This window comes from Cryptomeria japonica, chromosome 7 (genome assembly GCF_030272615.1).
Source record: "Cryptomeria japonica chromosome 7, Sugi_1.0, whole genome shotgun sequence".
Taxonomy (NCBI): Eukaryota; Viridiplantae; Streptophyta; class Pinopsida; order Cupressales; family Cupressaceae; genus Cryptomeria; species Cryptomeria japonica.
Window position 1 is genome coordinate 620,692,305 of NC_081411.1, and position 6,000 is coordinate 620,698,304.

A 6,000-nucleotide genomic window follows, 5' to 3' on the forward strand; every position below is an offset into this window, starting at 1 on the left:
AAATGTCAACATTAGAAAATCGGAAGCCTTAGTTATCCATTGGAAACAGAGTCACAAAAAGGATCCACAAAACATTTGCACTATTGCACTTGGAGGAAAAACATGCATTCTCTTAAGGAGAACGGAGCATGTGCAACCACACTTCTTGGAAAGGAAAAACATCTAACTATTATTTACATGATCTCCACACTCTGAAATGAAATTAAACAAAGCCATTAATTGGCTTATCAAAATAACTTCCCCTTTTGACCAATTTCTTATTCTTCACATGTTCTTGGACAAGCAACCATAAAAGGAAAAACAATAAGAATCCAAAAAACTATTGGAATGCCTCCCACATGTCAGGAACAAAGAATCTCGCCCATCCTTGACTGGTTTCTTCTTGCAGTGAATGGGTAAGTCGAACCTTCTCTATTTGATATTCATCTCCATGCTTAGAGGTAAGTATGACCAAGGGCAACTCCCAGCTCTCTAGTTGAGCTAGATGTCAAACGAGGCATCCTCGTGAAAGTATCAAGTCTAGGCAATCATCATTGGACTTGCAATCATTATCTTCTTCCTTTAGGTCTGGTGTATTGACAGGGTTCAACCCTCATGGTTCATTTGATAGCATGGAAACCTCCTCTTGTTGTGCATGCTCATAATGATCTTCCTGCTTAGCAGATTATGGCTTGATGTCAATAGATTAGCAGAAAGCTTCTAACTCATCCTAAAATATGTCTTCACTAGTCTCTTCTTTTCTTCCCTCCATGACAGAGATCACCCCGACTTCATGGTAGTTCTCATGATGATCTATAGCAGCATCAAGATCCTCCTCTTGTTTAACCTCATGAGCTTTTTCATATTCATGTGATCCACTAAGCTCCTCAACATCTGCTTGCTTCTCTAAAACTTCTTCCGTTGTAAAAATGGAAAATTCCTCTTCCTCATGGTCAACAAAGCAAGGAAGTTCATCAAATGAGAGGAATAAATCCTCTTTTTCATTTTGCTCCCTTATTTGGTTGATGCCATGTTGTTGTGACTGCTCACCTTTATTTTCCTCTAGTTCTAAGGGTGGTTCTTGAACCTTGCGAGCATAAAGAAGCTCACAACTGACAAACTGCTCCTCTTCTTTCATCTGTTCACAAGGCCAATTAGCCCTCTAGACAATAGTTCCACCATTAAAAAGTGAAAAGGTATCAGGGACAGAGAGCTAAGGGGGAAATATATTTTGCAAAAAGGATTTAGGGAGCTCATTGGGAGGCTTCCCCAGTTTGATGGCTGGGATTTGAAATTCAGGAGCTCCAGTGCCTAGTATCTCCTCTCGAATGAGCTTCTCTTCGATGACTGGTAGCCACCTGATCTCTTCTTCCATAACATAAACTTGCATTGTAATAAAATGCTCTTGCTATTTTCTCTGAGCCTCTGCTCGCTGCTATTGAAGTTGGGCCTGATGAACAAATTGGTCCTGCTATAGACATTATTCTTTCTCCAAATCAATAGCCTTCAGTTCTTCTTGGAAACTCATCATTATTTCTCCAACACTAAAATTTTCCAGGATTCTTATGTTTTGATGTTGTGGGAAAGGGTTGACATGCTGATTGGAGACATAGTAGGCCTCTTTTGACTGCTAGTAAGCATACATAAGCTGCCAAGAAGGTTGTGCATGGGTGGGTGAGAGACAAGAATTAAGAAATTGCTCATAACTTGTTGTATCAGGGGAATATGAAGCAAAATTGGAAGCATATCTAGCTTGATGCTATTGATAGGGAGGCAAAATGCTTGGATTTTCATGCAAAGTAGGTGGAAACATGAACTATTCGTAATATACTTCCATACTAAAGAGAAAGAAAAACAGAAAATCTGTAGATAATTTTCTAAATAAGACCAAAAGGTCTGCTCAAAATAGAGAACCGGGTACATATCAATAGAATCACCCAAATGATCCGAACCTGCAGAGTCACCAACTGCTTGCAGAATACCTCTTTAAGGCTAAAAACACTGAAGAATGCAACAAATCTCCAGTGAGTGATATAAATCTCACAAAATTCTGTCCCACTGGGCATGCCAAAAAAAGAACTGTTGATCACTAAAATTGCTTTCAGGACTACAACCTTATGGGAAACACAGTGATGGGAGACCTGTACATTTTCACTTAGTGACCTCTAGGATTTTAGAAGTTGACTCTTCATTCATTTGGGGGGAGAAGAGGGAAGGAAAGGAACATTGAAACCAAAACTATTCTAAAGCAATACGCTAAACTGATTTTGATGCGATAAGGGGCACAAAGAACTTCACATATGTTCCATCCTGAGGCCCACTCAACAATATACATGCCCAAAACCACAATTAAGAAATAACCAAAAATCCTTTTAACATAAAGCAATATATACCATGCATCCACCAGATAACAAGTGCTAAAACATAGTTTAATCGGTAGAGTATTAGGCGTATATTTCTAAAGTTATATCAAAATTTCACAGATGCACAGAAAACTATCCAATGCACACTGAATATTAGCAATCATAAAGGCCGCACGCATAGTTTGATTATCTTGTCTTCAGAAATATAAAATAACAGCTTAAAGGCTAAAATCCTATAGAATATCAGTCTATCTTTTAAAATATGTTCCGAACCCTTTTTACAATGCACCCTCGAGCTTTTATAGAGAAAACCTCTTTTATCTGTGTTGTCCTCAATTTCAGCATGGCCAAAATCATGAGGCAACCCTACGAAACTGGTCCGTTTTGTACCTTATGACCTTTGGGAGAGCTTGATCGACTCCATCTGTTAGCTCATTTAGCTTCCTGCTTTTCATTTCTAGTGTTTTCAAAGTTTTTCTAAGTTTGCAGTTTTAACTACATTTCGGACTCTTCTTTGCAAAATTTTGTGCACATCATACTTTAAAGTCCGATGTGCACAGTTTGATTTTAGGCTTGCAGTTTAGACTTTAAAGTCCGAACTACAGACTGTTTGGCAAGAGAGTGCATGTCGGACTTTAAAGTCTGACTTGCACATGTTTTTAGCCTGCATGTTGAACTTTAAAGTCCGACATGCACTGCGAGTTAGCAATCAATGCAACATTTATTGTTAATTAAAGGGTTTATTTATTTAATTTTGCATTTCATTTCTTCATTGTTTCTTGTGATTTCTGCTTCTCCACGCATCCTCCTCCATTTTCGCTCACCGCAACTCAGATTTGATCACATCACCATCAGGTTTTTCGATCATTGTGGTAGAGAAGGTAGGGTTTTGTGTTTTCTTTTTGGGTTTTTTCTTCTTGTTTGTCTACTTTTTTCCTTTTCCGCCTTGTTTTATCTTTTCCAGTTTTGCTTGGTGTGTCAAGAGGGCAATTAGACTTTAAACTCCGATTGCCCTCCTAGTCTTATCCTTCTCCAACCTGAATGACGAGGTTTGAAACCCGATCTGCAGCTGGATGGAAACTTCTTCTCATATCAGACTTTAAAGTCTGATATGCGAAGAATTGAGGATTTGATTGACATGTCAGGTTTTAAAACCCGACATGTCAATCAATTTTTTTCCCCCAACAGCACATCAGATTTTAAAGTATGATGTGTTGGTTTTTCCAAAAGGTTTTACCCTCACACATCAGAGTTTAAAGTCCGATGTGCTGTTGATCTTCCCCATATTGCACATCGGACTTTAAAGTCCGATGTACTAATAAACTTACCCTGAATTTGTACATCGGACTTTAAAGTCCGATGTACAAATTTTGTTTTCAAAAGAGCATGTCGAGCTTTTTTCCCCGACCTGCTGTTTTTGGCACTTTTACTCTTAAGCCTATTTTGAGTCTGGTTTTTTGATCTGATTGAGAAAAATTGATTTTGATAATGATGATAACTATCAAAAGAGCTAATCCTCAATGTTGAATGCAGTTGTTGTTCTCAAATTCTGATTCCCTTTAAAAACCCTTATAATAAAATGATAAACTCTGTCTGTAGAAGAGAGATCAAAGAGAAGGAAACTTCAGAGCAACATATGACAAGGTTTCAAAACCTTCTACACTTCAAACTTATCCAAAGTTCAGGCGGATATACCTTATGTGAATTGACTTCACACTTTTAAAAGACAGATCCATAGTAAACCAGTCCGAAAACCAATGAATCTTATCACCTCAAAACTAACTGAAACAAAGAAAGAAAGCTTATACTCATATTTAGTATTGACCTACAAGATATGTAAAAGATAACCACAATTGATAGCAATGCCTTATCCAGGCCATAGAGTCATCTAAGTTTAAACAATACTCCCACAATCAAATATCTCCACACATCCCATCACCTCGGCTTCTATAAAACCCCACATATGCCTGACATACATATGAATTTACCCTTATCAAACTAAACTGCATTCATCAAATTCAAAATCTCTTGCAAGGAATTTACTGATAGAAATGCTTCATGCGTATTTAATTTCCCTCCTGGAGAGAAAAGCTAAGAAACGCCTCTATTTAAGATTGCCTTACAATCCATACTCAAATGAATAACCCTAGATTACTCATATTGAAAATAGTAAATATTTGCAAGTAGACCAGAAGACAACACAAAATTTAGGCTCGAAAGTTGATAGTCTGTATATTGATATTAATTTTGAGAAAATATTACAAAACTGAGAGTATTCTCCATAAGACTAGAAAATCCCAGATATATTTTTGCAGAGTTTTCTTACAAATTCTTGCGATGCCCTTTTTTTAGTCCTGGTATCCATTTATAACATCATGGATGCATACAAGCTTTGGACCTTTCAAAAGAAAGTTTGTTACAAACAACAACCTTTTCCAAGAAGCGGTTATAAGTCATTTTCAGCATCTGCGGCTTCTTCTGCTTGTTGTTCTGTTGCACCCTCTTGTAACTGCTCCCGAGCATCTTCTTTCTATCCCATGTAATTATCTTTCCACTCCTGATACACATCATCACTAGGCCAAGTAAAACTAGCAACCTTCTGTTTTATATCTTCTAGCCGCTTCCAAGTGACTCGTACATGCCCAATCTCTATTTCTATGAAACCTTAATGAGATTTCACTTTTTCAATTTCCTCAATTGTTTGGACAAACAAGGATGTGTCATCAGTACTAATAATCTGATTGATCCTCAGGGACAAATTATGGTCCACCTCCTTTAACCAAGTCTTTTCTTCCTTTAGCTGAACAGGACCAATGAAACCTCCCAGAAATATTTCAAATTTATGATCTGAATATTCTTTTCTATAAAGTTGGGCTTTTCTTTTTATACCCATTCCTTCCATTGAAAGAATATTCATCTTTTTTATAAACTCACATGTGGACTTAAGATTGTCATTCTCTTCTGCATCTGCATGGGAGGAACACATGAGCTCTAACTCCTTACCTCGAGGCACCCACTTATTTAGGATTGGTTCCAAGGTGGCTTCTTCTTCTCTGAATTTGATCAAAATCTCAAGAATCCTCTTCATATTTATGTATACATTGGAGGTTTTGACTGAGTTAGCAAACTTCAAAATGGTGGCTTTCACCTTCTCCTCATATTTGTTTGCATACAAGGTCTGAGCTTGTTTCAACTTTTCCAACTCATCTTGGACATTTTCAGGTAATTGGGAACTAGAAGGCATAGGAGAAGGGGGTATTCAATGATGGGACTAGTAGGAGGGGGCCTTGCTAGAGAGGAGGCTATCATGAGTGTAGAAGACTGACTTGGATGATGTTGACCTACCAATTGACTCTGGAGTCTAGCAATAATGTTGTCTCTGTTGGCTATTCATTCTTTAGCATCATTGTAAGCTTTTAAAACAGTCTCCAACTTCAATTGGAGATTAGCCTTTTCTTGTGCCTCCCTCTCTGCTACTACCACATTAAACTTTTTTGTCTCTAGTACTGTGCTAGCAGCTTATACTACCCCTGTGTCTTGGACTCTTTTAACAATCATGCCACCAAGGTAGCTTCACCCTAGGGTATCCCTTTTCTTTCTATTTTCATCTCTGTTTAGACAACACATGACCAGGGTAGCATTATCCTTACTAAAGGTC